At 45.9% G+C, this 23,338-nt stretch overlaps 1 long non-coding RNA gene across 1 annotated transcript in view; it reads left to right on the top strand.

The window, feature by feature from the left end:
• Positions 1-23,338, top strand: part of LOC120222928 — a 29,562-nt gene that overhangs the window by 3,869 nt on the left and 2,355 nt on the right. The window contains exons 2-4 of the long non-coding RNA XR_005526145.1: positions 7,004-7,294; positions 8,969-9,102; positions 19,539-19,703. This is a non-coding gene — a long non-coding RNA (uncharacterized LOC120222928). The remainder of the gene's footprint in view (positions 1-7,003; positions 7,295-8,968; positions 9,103-19,538; positions 19,704-23,338) is intronic.

The raw sequence follows: 23,338 nt of genomic DNA, 5'->3' as shown, positions 1-23,338 counted from the left end.
ACAATAGCTAAAACATGGAAAGAGCCTAAGTGTCCATCAACAGACGAATGGATCAAGAAGATGTGGTTTATCTATACCATGGAATACTACATGGCAATGAGAAACAATGAAATCTGGCCATGTGTAGTAACATGGATGGACCTTGAGGGTGTTACACTGAGTGAAATAAGTCAGGCAGAGAAGGATGGCTACCAAATGTTTGCACATATAGGAGGATTAGGAGGAACTTAACGAAGGACCGTGGGGGAGAAGAAGGGGGGAAAGAGGGGAGGAGAGGGAGGGAGGCAAACCATGACAGACTCTTGAATGCTGAGAACAAACTGAGGACTAATGGGTATGGGGGGGAGGGGAAGGGGGGTGATGGGCATGGAGGAGGGCACTTGTGGGGATGAGCACTGGGTGTTAAATGGAAACCAAGTTGACAATAAACTATTAAAAAAAAAGAAAAGGCCAGAATATACTGATAAACCTTTAAAAAATAAAACTTGAAATCCTGTCATGCAGAGATAGATGCTACTATATGCATATCATGTAACTCTGTCTCGCTATTTCCCCCAAGCAAATATATACACACACGTGTTTGAAAAATATATTTACATGAATTGCTCTGCCATTTGGGTTTTGTTTTGTTTTGTTTTTCGTTTTTCAACATTATCTTGTGTCGTTCTTCTCTGTCAATAAATATAGATACACACAAACGTCTGCAATGACTTCATGTATTTGATTTTAGGTATTTTTAAAAATGGTTTCTAAAATTCATTCATTTTGAGAGAGAAACAGAGACCGTGAGTGTAAGAGGGACAGAGACAGAGAAACACAGGATCTGAAGCAGGCCCCAGGCTCTGAACTGTCAGCACAGAGCCTGACATGGGGCTTGAACCCATGAACAATGAGATCATGATCTGAGCTGAAGTCCGACACCCAGTCGACTGAGCCACCCAGGGCACCCGTAGGGGTGTTTTATGCTGCATATGTGCCATTGTTTCAGTACTGGATTTGAACAAAGTTACAGTCATTAATAATAAAGATTTCGTCTAATTTTATGTTTCAGTTAGAACCCACATTTCCTTGGGTGCGATATTTATTATTTATTATTAATTATTGTTAATTTTAAATTATTAAATAAATATAAATGTAAAAGAATGATATATAATATGAGCATCTTAAATATTATTAATATTAAATATTTGGGTCAAAGAGTTCTGGCTTTGGCCTCAAGTATTTCTTCATGACACATCCCTAGAGGCCACCTTGCCACACATGAATTTAGGTAAAGTTGGTAAATTTAGGTAAAGTTGGACACTCTTACTTTAGGGTTGGAGCAATTCAAAGACTTCTGCACAACTTCTACATCTTGCTCTTACTTTCCTGTTTCTATGTCTGAGCCCATGGAATATTCGGTATGTCACCTTGACACAAATAAGGACATAAAGCTGAACATGGCTTGCCCTTTCTTTAGATTCCACAAGCATTATATTCCCTCTCTGCGTTTGGTGCTGTTGAAGTGGAAATGTGAGGTGTTCCAGAGAAGGATCCCCGTCGTGCACCACAGAGACTTCCCACAAGCCCGCTGCCAACCCTTCCCAAGGTCCATCTGCCAGATGAACGACCTCCCCCACGGTATGCGGACCTGCCATGGCTGCAGACACTCTACCTCCCACTCTCACACTTCTTCTAGCTGGGGAGCAGCTCCTGGGGTCAGTCTGGCCCAGGGAGTCCCAGAATTATGGTGGACAAAATTACCACAGGCATGGAAATATATATACTGGGGCGCCTGGGTGGCTCAGTCAGTTAAGTGTCTTGACTCCTGTTCAGGTCATGATCTCACGGTTCGGGAGTTTGAGCCCTACATCGGGCTCTGTGCTGATGGCTCAGAGCCTGGAGCCTGCTCAGATTTTGTCTTCATCTCTCTCTGTCCCTCCCCCGCTCACGCTGTCTCTCTCTCAAAAATAAATAAACTGCAAAAAACCTAAAAACAATACACACATACACACACACACACACACACACACACTCATTTTGGATGATGTGAATGGAGTTGGCTACATTTTGACATACCATTCAAATAGACTTACTCATCCAACACAGAATTACAGACTTTTAGAGCAAGACACAGCTGCAAAGGTGGTCAGCTTCCTCATTTTGAGTGTGAGAAACGGGTTTAAACGGCAAAGAGTTCCAGCTACATTCAGCTCCTTAGGACCAGAACCTTGCCCAGAATTCCAGGTTTTTGGCTTCTGATTTCACTGCTTCACACTGCTAGGAAAAAAAAATCCAGGAGCCCCTTTACCATTAGAGAGAGAGCAGGAAGACCCCTCCATCCACTGCCCCAGTCTGTCTGGGTCAGAAGAATCCAGGACCAGAAGATGCAGGTGAAAGAGAGACTTCAGGCTTTTTTTAATGCCAGAGATGAAAGGAGATGCGTTTTTAAATACCAGAGAAAAGAGGGAACTCTTGGTGTTTTAAACCAAGAGGTCTAACATCCTTGCTGTGTCTTTTCTCCTGATTGTCTCATAACTCTGCCGGAGTCTTTGTGACCAAAAGGATGACCTCAGTTTGGGGGACCCCGGCCTGGGATCCAAGATTTTGAAGAATTATTCCCAGAGTTGCCCTCTGACTTTGTTCAGTCTTTGGGAATTCCCTTAACCTTCTTGTGACCTGATCCCCTCTATGAAGGCAGGTAATACTACTTGCCTTAGAACAATACCTTTTTAAAAAGTCTATGAGATTCCCAGGTGGGAGCTGTGTGTTTTTGTCTAGAGGGAAAAATGATAGTTTGCCCCCTCAGCAACATCTAGATGATTATCTGAGATCAACCACATAATTAAGTTTATTTTTATGTGTGTTCAGTACTTTTCAGCTGAACAAAATGTTATTACCCCAAGAATGTTTCACCTTTAACTGTTTTATCTTAGGACATTATAGATCATGTCTCACAGGAAAAACTGCCCTTGGAGAAGGAGATTTGAAATTATAGACATCTCCTCGGCACATGGTTTTGATATGTACCTGGCACGTCTCTCTCCTCTGTGTGCATATGATGGAAGGTACAACGTATCTTCCTGGCCCCTGCCGTGTAGTCCCTCGAGTGAGTTAGGACGATGTTAGCATATATACAAGTCAACATGCCAGTGCTGATGCCTGTAGATTCTCCACCTCAGTTCTGGTCTCACCAATGAGCGTTTTGCTTGGATTTTAACTACCTGCTGGGTCTCCACTTGAGTATTCGTCAGCCGACGGCATCTCAAAATGTCCTGAGCAGGACTCGGTATTTCCCTCCCTTTCCCCATACCAAGTGGCCCTCTGCCCCAGGTGTTCACCCAAGCTTGACACTCATTCTAGACCATTCCTTTTCTCTCACTTGGCATTTCCAATCAGTCGACAAGTCTGATCAATATATCTGAAGTCTCTCCCTTCTTCTTCCCACATCACCATCCTTGCTCCATCCCTAATCGTCTCATATTTGAACTACTGCTAATAACTGGTCCAACAAATATTTGGTAAGGACATTCTGGAGGCCAGGCATTATTCTAGGAAGTGGGGATACAATTGGCAAACAAAATATATAAAGACCCCTGGCCCTGAAGAGTTTATACATTAGTGGGGGTAGGGAAAAGGCAGATAATAAGAGCACGATGGGTAAATTATATAGGAAATTAAGAAAACGATAATTCCAATGGAAAAAAGTAGAGACGGAGTGTTGGAAAGGAGGGAGCGGAGAGGCTGCAGTTGGCCATTTTAAGCAGGGTGAGTGGAGCAAGCCTCTTTGAGAAGATAACACTTGAGCAGAGACATGAAGGAGGCAAGCCACGTGATGACCTGGTGGGGGTGGGGAGCATTGCAGGACAAGGGGAGGGAGCCTAACCTGGAGAGGGGCTGGCATGTTCAGGAGGCAGCCAGGGGGTCAGCACAGCTGGAGCTGAGGAAGACAGGGGATGTGGTCAGAAATCAGGTCAGAGTCGGGGCGCCTGGGTGGCTCAGTCGGTTAAACGTCCGACTTTTGCTTAGGTCACGATCTCGCGGTTCGTGGGTTCAAGCCCCGTGTCGGGCTCTGTGCTGACAGCCAGCTCAGAGCCTGGAGCCTGTTTCAGAGTCTGTGTCTCCCTCTCTCTCTGACCCTCCCCTGCTCACGCTCTCTCTCTCTCTCTCCTAGAAATAAATAAAAATATTAAAAAAAAAAAAGAAATCAGGTCAGAGTCTGTTACCCCCACTTCAGGTGGTTCACAGTGGGCTCAGGAGTGCTTGCTAGGATCTGAGCAGAGGAACGGTGGGATCGGATGTTATGTGTTAAGAGGATCATTTCGGCTGCCACACTGGGAACAGACTTAGGGCAACCAGGAGAGGAAACAGAAACCAGTTGGGAGATGCTGGTGGTGGGACAGGCGGGAGCAGCGGAGGTGGTAAGAAAAGGCAGATTCTGGAAATACTTTGAAATAAACCCAGAAGAATTTCTGGAAGGGCAGCAAGGACGGCTTGGTCGTGAAGGAAGTAGCGGGGTCAGGGAGAGGGAGATAGGCGACCTGGGTGGCAGACCCACCCCTGCATCTCCCTGCCCAGCACCCCCTCCTCAAAGTCCATCCTCTGGCCCAGAGCAAAGCTTTCCAGGCTGCAAACCTGATCCTGTCCCTCCTCCCTTCAAATCTCTGGCAGCTCTCTTTATCTACAGCCCCCTTCATTTACTACAGGAGGTCTTTTGTGATATGGCCGTCTTTATCCTCCAACTTCATTTCCTGCGGCCCTAGCTTATAACAGTTGCAAACCGCCGGCAGGAGCCTGCCCGCACCACGCTAGATCGTGGCGCTGGGTCTTCGATCAGGCGTTTCATGTTTTCTTACTTTGCTCCCAAAACCCCCTTCTCCGCTATTTGCCTGATCGATGGGAACTCTATTTCCAGTCATACCTCAGACATCATCTCTTCTAGAAGGTGGGGTGAGTATACCCATGGTTTCCTGTGCACGCCGCCCCATGACGATCGTCAGGTCAGGCTGAACTGTCTCTCGTACCTGAACATAGGCTCCTCCCTCCCCTCCACAAACACTTAGCACGTTACCAGGCACATAAAGTAAAACCGGTCCAGGGAGTGTTTGCTGCTCTGACTGCAAAGCTCAGAGACTAGGTCTGCATAAATCTAACTAGAGTCAAATTTCTTCCCCGTCCCTCGGTCTCCACTGGAAACCAAGAGGTCAGATGGAGTGAGTATCACCCAGCTCATGGCTCTCTGCCTCAGTTCAGGGTCTCTCGTCACTTTAGCCAACGGGCTCCAAGGTGTCCCGCCAGGGCCCCGGACATTCTGCAGTGAGTCACATAACATTTTACAGTATCTTCTCCTGAACATAAGAAAACAAGACCACAAAGGGCAATTTCCTCTCGGCAGTACTGGAGGCCGCCCTGTGCTGGGTATGGCGGGGACAGCCCCAGCCCAGGGCGGGCAGCAAAGGGACACCTCATCACAGCTGACAGAGGCCCAGGTAGCCTCTGTGGACAAAGCCTTGGCGAGGCAGACGGGGCCATTTTGCAAGCTTTCGATTCAAAGAAGATCGGGAACAGAATAAAAAGAGGTTCGGGACACAAATGCTAAGCAGAACAGAGCAGCTGTAGGAAGCTTCAAGCTGGGCCTTTCGGGACGGGGAAAAACGGAACAAGAACCCCAACAAGGCATTCCCCCCCCACAGTGGAATAAAGACGCCCACGCCGTACTACGCTGTCTGTGCAACTCTCAGCATGGGGGCTCCGGGACCCCAGCCAGGCACACGGGGCCACGGCCCGGGCAGCTGGACGGTGCCAAGCCCATGTGCCGGGAGACAATGGTGCCTCGCCTGTTACCCAGACAGCCCGGCAAATGTGCCTGGGAGCGCTGGGCTTCCGAGCGGCTCCATCAGTGGCAGCTTGGCAACCTCACGTTCATCGGAGGGATGGATGGGTGGGGGTCCGGCGGGGGGGAAGTGAGGGGAGGGGTTGGCAGGCGCGGTGGGGTTGGCAGGCGCGGTGGGCTTGGGGCTTTCAAGAATCTCAAGATTCTCACGAGAGTATCTCCCGTGACTCTCTAAGTCTTCGGTAAATTACCTTTTATTAGCTTTGTTAAGCCTCAGCGGCCTGCAATTGTCCCCTCAAAACTCAGCCATCTGCTCCCCTCCTGTCTGTAATTCTGACCACACACGCAGAAAAAGAGTTTAATTTCGGCAGAAGATTATTCTTTCCTTCCAAAGGAAAAAAAAATGGGAAGGGAAATGGAGAGGGGGAATGAATAAAGACTGGAAGCTTCAGATGGAGGGACATAAAAAGGTGAGCATTTCTGAAACAGAACCCCACCATACACGCTATCGAGTTCTTGGTGACTGGAGTCGGGACCGTAAGCACCCTACTCAGAACACTGTTGAGGGCGGCCAGGTGGCTCAGTTTGTGACTTCAGCTCAGGTCACGATCTCCAGGTTTATGCTGATGGCTCAGAGCCTGGAGCCTGCTTCAGACTCTGTGTCCCCTCTCTCTCTGTCCTTCTCCTGCACCCACTCTGTCTCTCTCCAAAATAAATAAACATAAAAAAATTTAAAAAAGAACACTGTTGAATGATAAGTAAACATGTATGGAGATACATTTAAATACAAAGGGCTGAGCTAGGTGCTGTGAAAGAGGGGAAAAAAAGACTCCCTGCAGTCAAAAAAGACGGCAAATTTAAATCAAAACGGAAAGGAGAAATCGGCTCAGGGAATGCTGCAACACAGATGGTATAGCTAGAAGTTTCTTATCTGCTGAGAAGAGGGTTCAGGCGCTGTGAGCAGGGACCTTTCAACAAAGGGAAAGGAAATTTAGGGAGATGGAAAATTCCAACAGAAGCATCAAGGTTATCTTCCTTCCCAAACAGAAATCCTTTCCACAGCATACAACTGCTTTCCAGATATTTTCCATAACAAGTATCCATTACCTCACACATTGACCTCTTGTATTTTATTTATTTTTCTCAACAGAGAGTTGAGATCTGGCTTTCTTTAACTTCCTTCCTTTCCAGACAGAAGAAAGTTTTGTCCAGTTCCTCTTCAAACTTGAAGACAGCCACCGGCAGCCCTGCGATCCTCTCCTCTGCAGACAACCATCCTTCCCTCTTCTCGCACAGTCCCTGGCCGCATCCTGGTCAGGGAATGTTCCCGCCCGAGGCGGTGCCCAGTCCTCCACCCAGCACTCCAGGTGTATTCCAGCCAAAGATCCTGTGACCTTACGCGATCATTCCCTGAACTTGATTTGCTATTCATACAGCCCAGTGTTGCCCCAGGTCTCAGCTGCCACACTGCGTTGTAAGAAGGTAGCAAACGTGGGATCGACCAAAAAACTCTTTTGTCTTTTCCACCCAAACTTGCCAGGTGTTTGTCTCTCCCACCCAAACTAGGCCAGGTGTCCCCTGTTGAACTGGTTGCCAAGGATGGGTGATTCTGATGAAGGGAGGGGACCGGGTAATATGGCGGTTCAGGGAACGCTGAGTGAGTAGCTAGCTACCTGATAGCAAAATGGACTTTGAGGCTATAGCAATTCAACAGATTTATACCAGCACAAATAGAGCCAAACAGACCTGAGAAACAGAGCCATGGAAATTAAGTACTTGTTGAAGATCTCCTTTCTTTTTTTTTGTTTTTTAAAGTTTTTTTTAATGTTTATTATTATTGAGACAGAGAGAAACACAGCATGAGTGGGGGAGGAGCAGAGAGAGAGGGAGACACAGAATCCGAAACAGGCTCCAGGCTCTGAGTTGTCAGCACAGAGCCTGACGTGGGGCTCGAACCCATGAACCGTGTGATCATGACCTGAGCCGAAGTCGGATGCTCAGCCAACTGAGCCACCCAGGCACCCCTAAAGATCTCTTTTCAAATAAGTGGGGCAGGTATGGACTTTTCAACATGTGGTATTAGAAAACGGGGCTATCCATTTGTCTGAAATGATTCGATGCATTTCTACCTTTCTTTCTTTTTTTTTTTTTTTAAATATTTTTATTTATTTCTAGGAGAGAGAGAGACAGCGTAAGCAGGGTAGCGTCAGAGAGAGAGGGAGACACAGACTCTGAAATAGGCTCCAGGCTCTGAGCTGGCAGTCAGCACAGAGCCTGATGTGGGGCTCGAACCCACAAACCGCGAGATCATGGCCTAAGCGAAAGTTGGACGTTTATCCGACTAAGCCACCCAGGCGCCCCATATCCAAACTAATTTCAGATATATTAAATACCAAGATATTATATTGTATAAATATAAGTATTATGTTACATAAATATTATATGCATATGAAAAAAGAGTTTTTAATTAAGGGGAAATCTTCAGCCCAGCATGTTATTTAAAATGTTCTATACAGAAGAAGGCGTTAGTTTACCTAGTCGTTCAGTGATCCAGCCTCCCTGGTACTCCCCAAGGTGGATAATGGGGCCTGGGGACTGTGACAAGGCTGGGCTGTAAAAAGTCAGGATAATTTTCTTAGGAGATAAAAGTAGGAAGCATTCTGCAAAGTAGTATAGATATACAAAGTATTATTATTGTTTTTACTGCTTTTTTACGAAGTTTATTTTGAGCACATGAGAGAGGATGAGTGGGAGGAGCAGAGAGAGAGGGAGAGAGAATTGCAAGCAGGTGCCACACCATCAGTGAGGAGCCCAACGCAGGGCTCAACCTACCAACCCATAAGATCATGACCGGAGCCGAATTCAAGTGTCGGATGGACGCTTAACCAAATGAGCCACCCAGGGGCCCCTACAAAGTATTATTTCTATATAAACTTTTCAGGTTGCAAGTCTGTTTCTAAATGTGCTACTAAGAATGTCTACACATATATGTAAATATAAAGATATGACCTGCATATATATACATATATTAAATAATACATACATATAACATTATATATATGGCAGAAAAGTGTCAGAGACCTCTAAGACCCCTGTGCCATATCACATTTACAAATAACACTCACTTTCTCAAAACTCTATCCAAATGTTTCTTAGGAGGCTCAGAGCAGCTGGTGGACTATGGAGAAGTCTTAGAGATAGATATACGAACTGGATGCAGAAGATGGAAAGCCCGTGCTCCTGAGAAGAGGAAGGGAGGATTCTAGCATGAGGGAGGAGCTCTAAGAAAGGTAACTGAATGAATAAATGATTGAATAAACTAATGAATGAGCCTCGAAGCAGGTAAGGACCCACTGCCAGGCCTTGAGAAAACACAGACATCATGGCCTCCATCTCACAGGCATGTGACAAGTGAACACTGGGCTCTATTTATTATCTAGTTCACTTTTCTATCTGTCAGGCTGTCACCTATGACAATACACTCTGTGCCAGCTGCAACTCACCTAGAGAGAAGTCAGAAGACTCACACTTAAAATGATCCTAATTTCAAACACAGAGGCAATTGCTGGTGAGACTCGTAAATTGAACAAAGAAAACATCGTGGGATATAATTACATAAATAACTTTATGTAGACTCCTATTGTCCCATGATGACCCTGCATCTGGAACAAAAACTTGACTCCCCCTCTGACTTGTTCTGTCAGAGGAAGACACTGGATGACACGTAGCGTGACAAGAATTTAATGTGTCTAGCTCCGGGTAATAAATGCCATATTTGAATTAACATTACACCTTGCCTGCCCTGCTACTATGAGCTGGCTGGGTGCTGGAGCATGGCATGAAGAGGCCTCCTCTTGTGTTCCTCCTGGGGATGGGCTCTCCCGTGGCCCCATGCCCCAGCCTGCCAACCACGGTCCAGGCAGGGAGAGGGCAAGGCATACTGGAAGGTTCTTGCTCAATTGATACTGATCTTCGAGGGCTCACCCTCTCTGCACTTACAGATATTTGAAACTGAGTCTCTCATGAGCCATTTTGCCTTCTAGCCAGGGGGAACATATTTCACACTCAAAACAGCCCTATCGAAGCGACCGTCACTCATCTCCTTTAGATAGGACTCAGAGCAATGAATTACTCTCTCCAACACTCCCCCCCCCCACAACCTTACATGTTCTTTCTGATGTCCCTCTTGACCTTTTTGTACCCTGATTGGAGGGAATTGCCCTTGGGTGAGAAGCTCAAGACTTGTATAATCAGTTTCCAGATACTTCCTTTAAGAAACAGATGCTTCTGTGTCTCACAACTAATTTTGGTATTGGATACTTTCCTTAGGGCCTTGCTTAAATATTTCAGTTTAACTTATTTCTATATTAGTTATTAGTTGGTCCAATGTAGTTTTTTGTCTCAAATCGATGGCTCTGATTCTATGGCTAACTGGAGACTGGGAAAATTGATTTATTAATCTTAATATGAACATATAAAAAGTCACAGGGCAAGAACTGGGAAACAATCGTCTGGGTACTGTGCTTTGTGTGGTAGCCAGCCTCCAAAATGGCCCCGAGGGATCCCTGCTTCCTGGTGTCACATTTTCTGGGTTGTCACCCTATCCGTGCTGTGTCAGAGTTGGTTGAATAGGGAGAAGAGATGGAATGTTATATCTGAGGTTAGGTTATAAAATACTTTGGCTTCTGTCTTTCTGGTTTTCTTCCTCATGTAGATATTCCCTCTGACAGATGCCATGTTGTGAGTCGTCTCATAGGGTCCTGCATTAGAAGGGAACGGAAGCCTCTTACCAACCAACAGCTGTGGGATTGAACTTGGAAGTGGATCTTCCAGCCCCTGTGAGGCCTCCGAAGACTGCAGCCCTAGCATATAGCTTGAGGGAAACTTAATAAGAGATCTCAACCAGCACTGTCTAGCTAAGAATCTTGTCCCTCAGAAACTATGAGTGACAAGGTTTGCTGTTTTTACACTTGCTGTTTTTACACTCGTGGGTTTTTTTGTTTTTTTTTTAATAACTTCTCCTTTCATCCTTCCTGAGCTATTAAGCTGCTAAGTTTTAGGGATAGTTGGACTAACAGTTTTTTACATTTGCAAAATATTTTCACACAGACTATTTACCAACATAACTAGATTTCTCTTTATAGTCTAAGTCAATCATAAAAATAAAACACAAATTAGAGGATTCTTCATTTTGTCAAAATATTTACTTCAGAGTTTTTTTTTTTTAAACAAGCAAGCTAATTAGGTATAACTAAAATATTTAATCTATAAAGTTCAATTTCCAAGTTTTCAGAAGTATTTGCATTGTATAAAAAAGATCCATCTGTAAAATCAGAGCTGAGGGATTCAGACAGGACTCTGAAATGTTGTCTGGATTATCATTGTTCTGGAGAGCTCTACGCCCAATAGTCCCACACACATCCCATCTCTTTATTGTTTCACAATCTCTAGAAAAGGAAATGGGGACAGAGTGAGGAGCTATGAGGAAAAGAAGCAACACTCTGTTGTCTTTGCAGTAGTAAAGTCCTTCATGAGTAACTAAATTGTTTCATGTTCAAAGTGCTCTTTGCGCTTCCTATTTTCATTATGGTCTCCTGCGAAAAGTGAAATGAACGGCATTTCACATTGGGAGAACTGAAGCAGGGACCAGAGAAGAGGCTTTCAAGAGATGGTGTAACTAATACGGAAAGGGAGAAAGATGGCTGACCTCAGCCTCACCCAAAGGACTACGGCTTGATTTTGTTCTGAGCACAGGGGCCTGAGACCTGGATAATGTATTTGACTCTCCATAGTTGTAAACAAGTTTCATATTTTATCAATACTAAATTTAGCTGCTGGAAATATCAGTCCTAAAAAACGTATGTGTGGGGGGCACTTGGGTGGCTCAGTTGGTTAAGGGTCTGACTATGGCTCAGGTCATAATCTCATGTTCTGTGGGTCCAAGTCCCACATCAGGCTCTGTGCTGACAGCTCAGAGCCTGGAGCCTGCTTCAGATTCTGTCTCTCTCTCTCTCTCTCTGTCCCTCCCCCGCTTCTGCACGTGTTCTCTCTCTCTCACAAATACATACATACTTCTAAGAATTAAAAAAAAATGTGTGAGGGGACGGGGGCTGACTTTAGAATATACTACTTCATCAGTAGCAAAGAGACAGATACTAGGTGCTATGTAGGAATCTAACAGGGCTCATTAAACCAAAAATATGTTCTAGAAGCAATTCTTGGAGTAGACAGAAGGAATGCACAAGAGTTCCCCTTCCACTTGCTACCTATTCTTTGCTCATTCTGTTCCTTCTGCCTAGAACACTTGTCCATATCCCTGTTGCTTATCTGCTCTTCAGGTCTCAGGAAGAACACCCTTCCTCCAGGAGATGTTCCCCCACTGCTCTAGACTGGATTACATGCTTCTCCCATGTGCTTGGTTGTGCTGGACACTTCCATGGTCAGGGAAATTACCACACTAAATTAGGCCAAACTCTAATTACTAGGTCAGGGGCCATGTCTGCCATTGCTCATTACTGCATAGCAGGGGCCTAAGCTGGTGCCTGGTACATAGTAGGTCTTTAATAAATATCTGCTCAAAAGTAACTAGTTTCCAGTAAATACCATCAGGGAAATGATCCCCCTGAAATGGTATGGGTAATTATCTTGTTGCCTCTATATATACTATCAGGAAATCCATTCCAGAATTCATGGAACTGAAAGGCTCAAGACCAAATTACAATACTAAATACATGGTTTATGGAATCAATTTAAAATGCACAGTGAGAAGCAGGGGAAACAGAAGAGTTGGTTAACAGACTTAGGATGAAGCACAAGCCTGGACCACATGACCTGAACCCTGGGTCCCAAAATATTTGAAGACCTCTCTCTCTCCCCCCTACCTCTGTCTTCCATTCCTCTTCCCCTCTCCATTCCCCTCTCCATTCTGCCATAGGAGCACTCCCTGCTGACCAGAGGTGAGGTTGGAGCTAAAGGGACCCATAGGTAGAAGGCCCGTGGGGTCCACCCACACTTGTTATATCAGACAGTTGCAGGACAATTACCCCAGGCCACCGTGATCTGCTGAGCAGCCGTGGCTTTGGCCTGCATATGCCGGGCGGCAGATAGGTAGATGGAAGCAGAATGGGTGTCACCAATGACTGCATGCATCAAAACTTCATGAGCACTGATTGCCTACTGTGCCTCATGTATGTTTAGAAGCTCTCGAATACTGGTGCCTCTTGGGCCTTCCACCCCTTATCATCTACGTGCATCATACGCACATGCTCAACTCTACGTGTCTGACCTGTCTCACAGAAATCTATTCTCTCACGTTTCTGAAGTCTGAGGTCAAGATCTCAGCATGGATGGTTCCTTCTGTGGGCTCTGAGGGAGAATTTGGTCCACACTAGGAGAATTTTCTCCTAGCTTCTGGGGGTTGCTGGCAATCCCGGCTGTTCCTTGGCTTGTAGGCACATTAATCCCTGTCTCTGTCTTCACGTGGCCTTTTATTCTGTCTCCCATATTTCACATATTTCATGTGGCTTTCTCATTAGAATAGCAGCCACTGGAGTTAGAGCCACCCTAATCTAGCAGGATCTTATCTTGACTCACTGTATCTGCAAATACCCTGTTTTCAAAAAAGGTCACATTTACAAGGACTGGGTGTACAGGCATTTTGGGGGTGGGCACTATTCAACCCAGTCGAATACCTAACAGACCTTACGGGTCTCATCCGTCCTAGGTATCTGCTTACCTTTCACAGGAGAGCTGAATGTCCTCTAATAATAAACAAACACACCCTCTACCTGGAAACAAAACAAATCTATTGTACATGGTGCTTCTGCTTCCCAGAAGGCATCTCCTGCTGATTCCTGACAGCCAAGGCATAAGCTCAGGGCCTTCTGTTTCCTCTGAGAGCCAGCTCTCAGTGCACAGTGCCGGTGTGAGGCGCAGGGCTCACTTCCACAAGGCTGCTCTGTCCCTGGGAGCCTTCCTTGGCTGTGTCTGTGCCTGCGGGCCTCAACTGCAGTGAGGGGCACCGGCCTGCTGCATGGGGGCGAGGGCAGGGAGGGATCGGTGCATCTCAGCTTTCCAGAGCTCATGGCATCTCGGGTACAGGCCGGGTACTCCGGGGCCTGAGTTGCTCCTGGTTAAGACCTGAGCAGGGGCTTCAGACCTCTCATGGGAGGCAGGGAAAATTCTCTCAGTGTGGTATTCTGCCTGCGGAAAATGAATACTGCCCAACATTTGTCAGCGCCCACTCCGGTTAGAATAGGAAAAAAGCTTATTTCTGGATGTCTGAAAATAGGGCTATTTAACTATATAGAGAGAAGTAGATGAGAAATTACATAAGATAATCATAATTTTTAGAGGCTTCTCACAGGATATCTATCACTCCTTCCTATGAGCCAGCCACACTGGGCGTACACCTCCAGAGTGGCGTCTATTATGTTAAGTGCACAGACGACATACCCCTTGGGGTTGGGGGTACTGTTTGCCTCTCTTCACTTGGCACATTGCCTGGTATTTGCAGACTGTCAGCAGATGTTTGTTGAATAACTGACCAACTGAATTAATTAGTGAGTTTTTCATACCTATAAATGAAACTATCTGATCATCCACATAATGTACCCAAACGAGGGACTTCTGTTCTCATTTACATTCAGTAATGTCAGGTTCGTTTTTGTATTCTCCCATCTAGTGATGGATGTAGTCTCGCTTCACTTACTTTCTACATAACCCCTGGGCGACCCTAAATGAGACCTTACCTATCTGGTACTTTATCTGGTCAAAATTCCTTGCATGGTTACCATTCCTCTCTCTCTTGACTCACCCTTGGGTCAAATGACAGAGTAGGTATTTAATCCCTGAAATCGATCTCTCCAGATTCTTCATCATCTGACTCTGCTGGGTCTGACTTCCTTCTAGTTCCAGGTACAGGGCTTTGTGACTGTACCTTGACCTCGGCAGCCCAGAGGGGAGTGTCACAGACTCCACGGTGAGGTACAGGAGTCTTCAGTGCTGACGAGAACCTATGTATATATTATGGATGTGCTGTCTGTTACTTGGAGCCCAGCAAAGGAGAGCTGTGAGCTAACAGAGCCTCTGCTGCTCCTCACTCTATCTATGGTCGCAGAGGCTTTTCATTTGTACCCAGGGCCCACTCTGGGAGCCATGTTGAGAAATAAATATGGGAGGAAATGCAATGGCCATTAATTTCCATTTAACTGTCAGCATGTAATTTGAAGCCAGGCCCAGCCTATCAATGAGAGGGAAATACCTGAATGGCAGAAATGTCAAAGGAAAGGCAGGCCAACAATGGCATCATCTCCTGAGTATGAAATGTAGGCCATCGGTTTAAAAAGCCGTGCGCGCAACCTGAGCACATGGGCAAATGGGGTCAGTTTCTTCCGCCAGTGAAGTTTCTACGTGGCCAAAATTAGACCCTCTGGGAAGCACATTTGTACTTTTGGACATTAAATGTTACCTATACACTGCCCCCAAGGGTCAGTGGCATCTCTACAGTCACTGGCACCGCTAGAGGTAAGGAAAGGAGGTGCTACAGCCACCGGTGCTCAGCTGTCTGGGTCAAGTTTAGGATGAGTCTTCCCCAGGCATACTTGCTTCGTGTGCCATCTCTCAGCAGCTTCAATGAAGCTATGATGCAATTAGAATTTTTCTGATGAAGACACTGAGACTTTAAGAAGCTCTTCAAAGATCATACAACTCCTAAGCAGCAGAGCGGAGATGGGAGGTCAGCCTGGTGGCACTCCTGAGAACCGAGAAGATGGCTGCAGGAGATGGTTCACCACAGCTCCAACCTCCATAGCCTCAGGGACAAGTGGCTTTATGTGAGCTGACTCTTCAACCTTCCTTTGAAGGCTCTTCCCAGAGGGGAAATTGGTATCCTCATGTCCTTTTTTTTTTTTTTTTCATCACAGGTACTTATTATTGAATATGTGAAAGTATATTTTCAAAGAGTTAAAAGCATGACACGCATAGAAATATAGAATGAGCGTGTCAAAAATGTATTCAACAGCTGAGAGAGCAAACATGAAAGTAAAGTTGGTTCCAAAAGCATTTTGAGGAACTAGATATTTATAGCCATTTGAGGGGAAAAAAGGAATTAAGATTCCTAGATTAGATATAAAACTGGTTCGTGCCCTATGGGACCATAAACTCATGACCCCGAGGTCATCTTCTCCACTGTCTGTGAAGGAGATCTACCAGGATCTACTTTTCTATGTCTCATGGAACCTCGCAGTAGTGGCTGATTCCAATCAAATAGTTAATGGCAAAACCAAACACAGACACATTTCATTAGTCAGTGGGTGCCCAAACTTTTCTGCCCATTAGAATCACTTGGGGAGATTCCATAAACCTTGATGCTCAGGGTTGGCCCTGCATCAGTTTCTTGATGTACAAAATTACCACAAACACAGTGGCTTAAAGCAACACAACTTTATTGTTTTATAATTCTGGAGGTCGGAAGTCTCCAATAGGTTTACAGGGCTCTGGTCCTTCTGGAGGCTCTAGGGAGAATCCACCATTTGCCTGTTCCAGCTTCTAGAGGCTGCTTGTATTGCTTGACTTGTGGCTTCTTCGTCCATCTTCAAAGCCAGCAGCTTCTTCTACTGAAGAAGAACAGTATCTTCTTCTCTCACCTCTGCTTGCATCTTCTCCAATCTGATCATCCTGCTTCCCTTTTGTAAGGGCACTGTGATTACAATGAGCCCATCTGGATAATCATTGCTGCTCTCTCCATCTCAAGAGCTTTAACTTAATCACACCTGCAAAATCTCTTAGACCATGTAAGGCAATCTATTCACACGTTCTGAGGACTGCGTTGTGGACATCTTTGGGTGGGGGGCATTATTCGGCTTGCCACCTCACCCCGTATCATTAAATCAGAAAGCCTGCGAGTAGGAGCCAGGGTAGTTTTGAAGATTCACAGGTATTTCTAGTGTCAAGCCAAGTTTTAAAAGTGCTCGCCCTACATCATTAGGTGACTGTTAAGAAATGCTTCAATCTGACATTGGGAGGACACGGTCTCAATGTTGCTCTATTTCTAAGCTTGCAGTAACTTTTCTTAGCAAACGAACAAACATATCAAATAATTCTTAAATTAAAAAGCTCTACTTTAGAGGGGCGCCTGGGTGGCTCAGTTGGGTAAGCATCTGACTTCAGCTCAGGTCATGATCTCGTTGTTGGTGAGTTTGAGCCCCACATGGGGCTGTCTGCGGTCAGCACAGAACCTGCTTTAGATCCTCTGTACCCCTCTTTTTCTATTTCTCCCCCACTTGTGCACTCTTTCTCAAAAAAATAAAAAATAAATAGATAAAAAAGCTCTACTTTGATTAACATCTGCAATCAGTGCTCCGTAGTGTCTGACCTTGGACTGGACGCTGCTCTCACTGATTGTCAACTTGGCAAGGTGCAGTTGCCTCTCTACCTTCTGCAAAATGACGCGACTATAACTCATTTCTGTCAGGATGGTGGTGACAGTGGAGGAAGGTGTAAGCTCAGTGACTAAAGCACCCTCTGTAAATACGACTGCAGCACATGCCCGTGGTCGGCTGATGGACGATGACCTGGTGTCACATTTCCACAGCCAAGAATCGTGCTCTGCAGATCACAAAAGACTGAGGCTTGTAAACGCTGTTCAAATAACTAAGATGAAAATAATACCCATGCTCCCACACCCACCTTCTGTCCTTCAATTATGTCTAATGGCTGAAAGCAAACAGAGGGGGCTGTGGAAGCAGTTAGTGGCCGCATACCTGGGAACCTTGGTGGAGCTCCAAATACATCAAATGTCTTGCAGTAAACCTATCATCAGTGTGAGTTTACTGCGTTTTGCCCAGTGCTGATTCCAGAGCCTGGGGGGAAACTTTTCACAAGAAGAAGAAACTGGTGCTCACTGTCAACCAAACAGCTAAGTTCATTATAGGAGTTCTTGTCTTTTAATTGAAGCAAAAGGGCATTCCTGAGACCCTAAAAGGGCCGAAGAATGCTTTCTGGGCTGCCTGAAGGGGAAGGTAAGACTCTTTGGGTCCACCGTGAAGGAATTCCAAAATAAAATTCCTAGATTCGATACAACACTGGTTAATGTCCTTCAGACAACGAACTCATGACCTTGAGGTCATCTTATCCAACAAATAGAAATCCATAGAATACCATGGAACATCCCCACCTATTGTAACATTCTCAGGGACATTCGCACTTTGGGACTCTCCTCTGTTCTGTTCACAGTGGGCACACCTTGCTCTCTTTCGATAAGACTCCACCTGGCTGGAAAGCTTCACCAGTTCCCTGTCACTGGAGCAGACCAATAATCATCACTTGAAAGAGTCCACAGATCAGGTTTCCTAAGGCACTCACTGGTGTTTAGATCTCCTTCAGACAGCAGAACCAATTTTTCACATGAAGTCATATGCCATGTGACAAAATGAAAAAACTGTTACGTTACCAGTTGGCCCCACTGAGCTTCTTAGAAAGGACATACAGTTGGTCCTAATTATCTGCCCATTCCATGTTCTTCCGTTCATCTACTTGCTAAAATTTGTTTGTAACTACAAAATCAATGCTTGTGGTGCCTTTGCCGTCATTCACAGACATCTGCAGAGCAGTGAAAAAAATGAAGTCACTGGACATTACTTGTTCCCAGCTGAGTCTCAACAATGTGACTCTCTTTTTCTTTTGGCTCTGAAACCGTCCAAGTTGTCCTCTTAGAGATCTATTTGGTGCCACATTCTTTTTGTTCATTTCTTTTGTTGCTGATTTTGCTTTACAATACCCCCAAGCATAGCGCTTGTGTACTGTACTAGCCCAAGAAACCTGGGCTCTTCTTCACGGAGAAAACAAGTTATATATGTTTCATGTTGGCCCGCCTCACGGTGCTGTTGGCCATGGGTTCATTAGTTCATGAATCATTAATGAGTCAACGAAATTTCTTAAATAGTTGCCTTTAAAGAGAACGACACAGAAAACAAAGTTCTGTACTGACTGGTTGAAAATGTGACCTTGTAGGAACTTAACCCTGCATTTCCTGTGGGAGGGGTGGCTCAGCATGTCCTAATGCAGAGGGTACAGTGATTCTAGAGAACATAACTAAGCACTGTGGAGAGCAGGAATTAACTGTGTCTTTGGAAAAATATCTGGACCACGACCTCAGTTAGGCGGTGACGCTCCAAGAGCCTAGGCAGAGATGTGCTCCTTCTCACCAGGACTGAATACACAAAGGAAAGAAGAGAGGAAGGGAGAGGGGCGGTCAGTAGGAAGTGACATTTTCCAGCTCTGTTTCAGTAAAGAGCCAAGAGAGCATAGCACAGCAATAGAGAGCCTGAGATGAGGTTAGAGAATAGGTGCACCGACTATAGATTTTTCATATGTCTTGCCATGTTGGGTGCACTGTGACTTTCTTCTTGTGAATCCAGCTTTCTTTCTTTTCCTTCCTCCCTCCCTCCCTCCCTTCCTTCCCTCTCTTTCTTTCTTAATAAATGTTTATGCATTTTTAAGAGAGAGACAGAGAATGGGGGAGGGGGGACAGAGGACCCAAAACAGGCTCCATGCTGATAGCAGAGAGCCTGATGCAGGGCTCAAACTCACAAATCATGAGATCATGACCTGAGCTGAAGTCGGATGCTCAACTGGCTAAGCCCCCGCTCTTTCTTGAAGCCTACCTGCTCACATGTGCTTCTCATGGCTGAAAATTTTTAATTTTGTTTATTCTTTTCCCCCAAAGAAAACAAGTAGTCTCCTGTCTTCAACAAAGTGATGCAAAACCTTGTAAAGAGGCAGGATGTCACTCAACAGAGACCGTGACTGTAAGCCCTCCAGGGGTCTAAAGGCATCTTGGGGAGGACGTTGCCGAGATGAAGCCTCTGGAATTGAAAACTTCTGGTTAGGGGTAAGCTTAGCTGACTTGCAAAGGGCTGGGAGGGTTTCAAGGACACCTGGAACACCCCGGGAGCTGCAGTGTTGGGGGCAGAACAGCACGCGAGCCTTGTCCAAATGCACTGTCCCCCTGGCACCCAGCTTGACCCTGCAGAACAGAGGATGCACAGGCTGGACCTGATATCAAACAATTCTTTCTCGGACATGTGCCTGGTACGTCTCCTGACCATGCTCCTAGGAAAGATTGCTGAGGATTTAGCTCAACCGTCTGCTCTTACTTGGTTTTTTACCAGGATCACAGGACTGTGCCCAGATCGCGGCCTGGGGCTGGAGAGGTTCTGAGCTCCCTCTGTAGGATAAATGCAGCTGTGCTGATAGCTCTAGAGCCCAAACTCTTCACTTGTCTTGTGCATCCCACTGGAATTCTGTTAGTAATCAGGCTCCCTGCTGACATGGCTTCTTTCCTGGAGGATAAAGCTTTAATCAAATGAAACCAGCCTCTTGAACATTCCAGCAAACTTGAGCAGGCAGTGATTTCCCCGGGCCCCACGCACGTGCCAGAACTGATCTTGCCACCTAAACCCTTGAATCTCTCAGCGGTGGGCTGAGGGGAGGGAGCACTGATGAAGAGAACTTGCCCCAATAGATACAGGATTCCTCTGGACCCTCCACAGCCAGGAAGCGGGGAGAGAAACAGGGAACTGACTTGTCCAAGTGCCAAGGATTTGCTGAGCAGACTTTAGTCTTTCCTCCTGGCTCAACTGGTTTCTTTGCTTCTACTCTGGGGTCTGGGATCCAATGACCTAGGACCTCCTCGTTCCGTTTTCTTAGCCTGGGGCATACGCTGGCCATGTATGCCTGCATCAAAAGTGTCTTTGCAATCCCCTTAACTCACGTTTTTTCCCTTACCGATTTTGTCAAGGCTAATATCTATTTTCCCTTTTTGGGCTTATGGGATAAACAAATCAGGGATTATAAAGCACTACGACAAGGGAAACTAGCTACACCTAAATGTGTTGGATGGAGGCAGTAAAAGAAAAGAAAAAAAGATTATCATTCAAAATGTGGTGGAAAGATGCCAGGGTCTGTGAGAAAGTCTTCCTACAGATTTTTAGGAAGGGAAAGTATCTATGTATTTTGATAATATGAACTACATAGACAGTAAAGCCAATGATTAGGTCGGTTCTGTAAAATGGCCATCAGACCACTTGTTTGACTCAGAAGACTGTTCAATTCAGGCAAAATCGTCTGACCAGTAGACCTGAATAAACGTCGACTGGAGGTGACCCAGATTCTTAAGATCAATATGTAGTCTAGTTAAAAGATTTTATGATAATTTTTTTAATGTTTATTACTGAGACAAGGGGAGAGGGGCAGAGAGAGACACGCACAAAACCCAAAGCAGGCTCGAGGCTCTGAGCTGTCAGCACAGAGCCTGATGTGGGGCTCCAACTCACGATCCATGAGATCATGACCTGAGCCGAAGTCAGACACTTAACTGACTGAGCCACCCAGGCACCCAGATTTTACAACACAATGGGAATCTCTCTTTCATCGTCTCCTTTCCATCCCAGCCCCATCCAATGATGTGTGTATGTGGGGTGGAAGTGGGGTGGGGAAGCCGGGCTTTAGGACATGTCCCGCAGCCCTGGTGGCCCCGTAGTGGATGCAATCAGCCTCTCATCTGGAGGGAGCTGGTGGGTTGGAAGGCCAGGATTTGTGGGGCTCGGGGCACAGACTCCCATCCCATCCTCTTGCTACAAAGAAGACTCAGTTCTCATGGATGTCAGATCCTGTCAGGTTGAGTACGAAGTGGACAAGGTAGACGAAGGCACCCGTGGGATTCTTCACAGTTTTCTGTCGAACACACTTAGTTTTTAATCAGAACCTGCCACCTCACAGAGACTCACTAAGCCCACACCACTGCAGAGCACTGTGCGGTCCACAGTCGCCTGTTTGCTCCTGGGTCAGGCTTGCTTAGCCACCTGTGTGTACAGGGCCGGGTTCACTGAACACAGCAGTGGCCTTTGGTGTCTGGGTCTGAGGCAAAGTCATGTCTTCTGGGATTTGGTCGGGACACCAGAGCTGCTTTTTGACAGGAAAAAAAAAGTCGCTTCCGCTCCTTCTCTGTCCATGCCTGTCAAGGATGCAGACCTCCCTTTGACATTAGGCCACTTTTCATCACTTTTGCTTGAACGAATGCAATTTCTAGCCTCCCTGCTGCCCATTTCCAGTGCGGCCAGCACACCATCAGATTCCTCTTCCTTAAATATGGCTGTGCTCGTCACTCCTCCCCTGCTCAAAAGTCTGCAGATAGTTCCCATTGCCTACAGAGTGAAGACCACGCTGCTTATCTGTCACCACAGTTCCCTACAGTATGGCCTTAGCCTGCTTTTGTTTTTCTTCCAAATCCCTCTCCTCCTTCTCTCCTCAATGCGCCTTCCTCTTCAGTAGGTTCTCTGTAGGGTGCCTCACACACCCTTTGCCCCGTGCCTTGGCTTATAAATGGCTCCTCTAATACTGGGATGCCTCCCACACTCCACTCCACAAAAATCCTCCTCCTTCGTCAAGAACCTGTTCTTTCTCCACGTAATCCTTAATTAGTTCAGCCCAGAGTGACATCTTTCATTGTTCTGAACTTACCTAGTCAGTGATATGCATTCATATGGTTCTTTCCAAACTTATCCCTTTTAAAGGGCAGGCATGGCCTGGAGTGGGAAGCAGAGGAGGAATAGAATATTTCTATTCCTCAAGGAAAAGAATCCCTAGCATTTACCCAGAGACAGTGAAGGTTTCCTAAACGGGCAAGGCTGTTATATTTAGCAATGGAATTTTTCACTGTTTAATATTCTATCCTTTATCTGTAAAGCTGATCCCATGTCTTCATCTCGGGCCTCCTGGGAATATGCTTCTGCCCTATGCTCTTGTCATGAACCTCACTGAGTCATTCACACACGCTACCCAGGTGTCCCCAACAATGTCTCATTTTCACAGCATGCCCAGCCAACAGCTGGACACCGTGCCGTGGAATGTGAGCCATACTGGCTGCTCACACCTGACTCCAGCCTACGACCTTGACTTCATCAGTACATCAGCCTACATAAAGGGGCCCCACAAAGGCCCATGTAGGTTGTGAAGGAAGACTGTTTTGCCCAGCATCACGGCATGAGAAAGCCTCTTGAATTGAGTTCCTAAAAGCTGCCAGCTATGTTAAAAGGGTCCCTCGACTTTAGTTTGAATGCCTGCTGTCTGATGCTTCATTAACTCTTGGTACGACTGGGAAAACGCTTCGTTCTTGGTGACGGTTTCCTCATCATTAAATGAAAGGTTTCCTTGTGTTGTTTTAATAGTCTGTCTCTTGGGTCTCCTTAAGCTCTAGAATTCTATGCATCTGAATGAACTTTGTGCCCAAGGCTGAACTAAATGACCTCTTAAGATAGCTTCCAACATGGGGACCCATGAGACCTGGCTACAGTTGCTGTTGCAGAAAGCACATGCATTTGTGGAAATCATTTTTTTCCGCAGTTTTTCTGCACTTAAAGTTTTATGTTTGTTGGACTGTTTAATCTGAAGCGGCATGTGATAGTTTTTCAAAATTGCTGACTCTACTGGTATCAGTCAAGATCTTTGACTGTAAGCAACAGAAAT

Source organism: Hyaena hyaena, unplaced genomic scaffold (assembly GCF_003009895.1).
Source record: "Hyaena hyaena isolate Hyena2069 unplaced genomic scaffold, ASM300989v1 scaffold_17, whole genome shotgun sequence".
NCBI classification, from domain to species: Eukaryota; Metazoa; Chordata; class Mammalia; order Carnivora; family Hyaenidae; genus Hyaena; species Hyaena hyaena.
The sequence above is the reverse complement of the archived record's forward strand: the minus strand, read 5'-3'. Positions and strand labels throughout refer to the sequence as shown.